Below are 1224 nucleotides of genomic sequence, written 5' to 3'. Positions count from 1 at the left end.
CTGCTTCTTTGTCTTTTTCTTTTGTTTGTTGTAGATTTTTCATTAAAGAAGCATCAATAAAGTAATTTTAAAAGTGTTTATTGGAAAACTGAAGCAATGCATTCTGGATACATGACGGATTTGATTTCTGATGGGAAACGAAAGCACGGAGAACAGAAAACCATCTTCCCTTCAAAATAAGAGCTTGGATTTTAAAGTTTTCCAYGTAGTTGCTCCAGTTGACCACTAGATGTCAGTCTTCATCAGCATAACATTTTTTAATCATTTCTGCGTCTTGAACCCTGTTGCTTCGACCAATTACGTCAAGTATTGAGCTCCAGCATTTAATTTTTTTTAAAGGAGCTCTGACTGTGAAGTAAAATAAACCAATACATACAAAATTTTAGTATGGATTACAAAAGTTAACAGTTTTAGCTCGGACAGGGACTTCTAAACACTGCCTTCCTGCTATGTAAGAAGACACAAAGCATTGTGGGAAATGAGAACTGTGACCCAAAGCAACAGTCAGCAAGGATGTACACCTTTCCAATAAGTGAGTTTATCTGGGAGGGGTGCTGTTGGGTAGATCATTTGCGTTGTGATTCATTGTCAGCCATTCCTTCTGCTGTTCAAGATAATGATGACTGGTAGATATTTAGTTATTAGCGGTACTGCATTTTAATTTTAGAAAGCACAAATCCACTTATGGATTATAAAAATTAGTAAGACCGCTAAAGCACAAATGAAATATTTAGTTCCACAATTAGCGGATTTGGGCTTTAGCGGGCTGGTGCCCACCACTGCATACCATACCATACCATACCATACCATACCATACCATACCATACCATACCATACCATACCATACCATACCATACCATACCATACCATACCATCAGTAGTGGGCAGCGCTAATCCAAAAATTCGCTCTGCAATTTCTAAAGCGCTTATATAAATATTTAGGTCCGCAACCTCAAAAGCGCTTATGTCATAGATAAACTAGCAGAAGGTAACTTTTAAAGTGCAAGTTCAATTAGACACTTACTAGCTGGGAACAATTCATGTACAATATGTGCACAACACTGCCAACTAGCGGTGTATAAAACCTTTTACACCTTAATTCCACAACCGCCGACTGCTGGGGATGTGGGTTCCTGAAACAGACCTTTAGCTCCTGGTGTAAAAATTGAAAAGTTGTTGAGGATTGCTAGTTCGGCTGCTTCTTTGTCTTTTTCTTTTGTTTGT

This window comes from Austrofundulus limnaeus, unplaced genomic scaffold, assembly GCF_001266775.1.
Source record: "Austrofundulus limnaeus strain Quisiro unplaced genomic scaffold, Austrofundulus_limnaeus-1.0 Scaffold85, whole genome shotgun sequence".
NCBI classification, from domain to species: domain Eukaryota; kingdom Metazoa; phylum Chordata; class Actinopteri; order Cyprinodontiformes; family Rivulidae; genus Austrofundulus; species Austrofundulus limnaeus.
The sequence above is the reverse complement of the archived record's forward strand: the minus strand, read 5'-3'. Positions refer to the sequence as shown.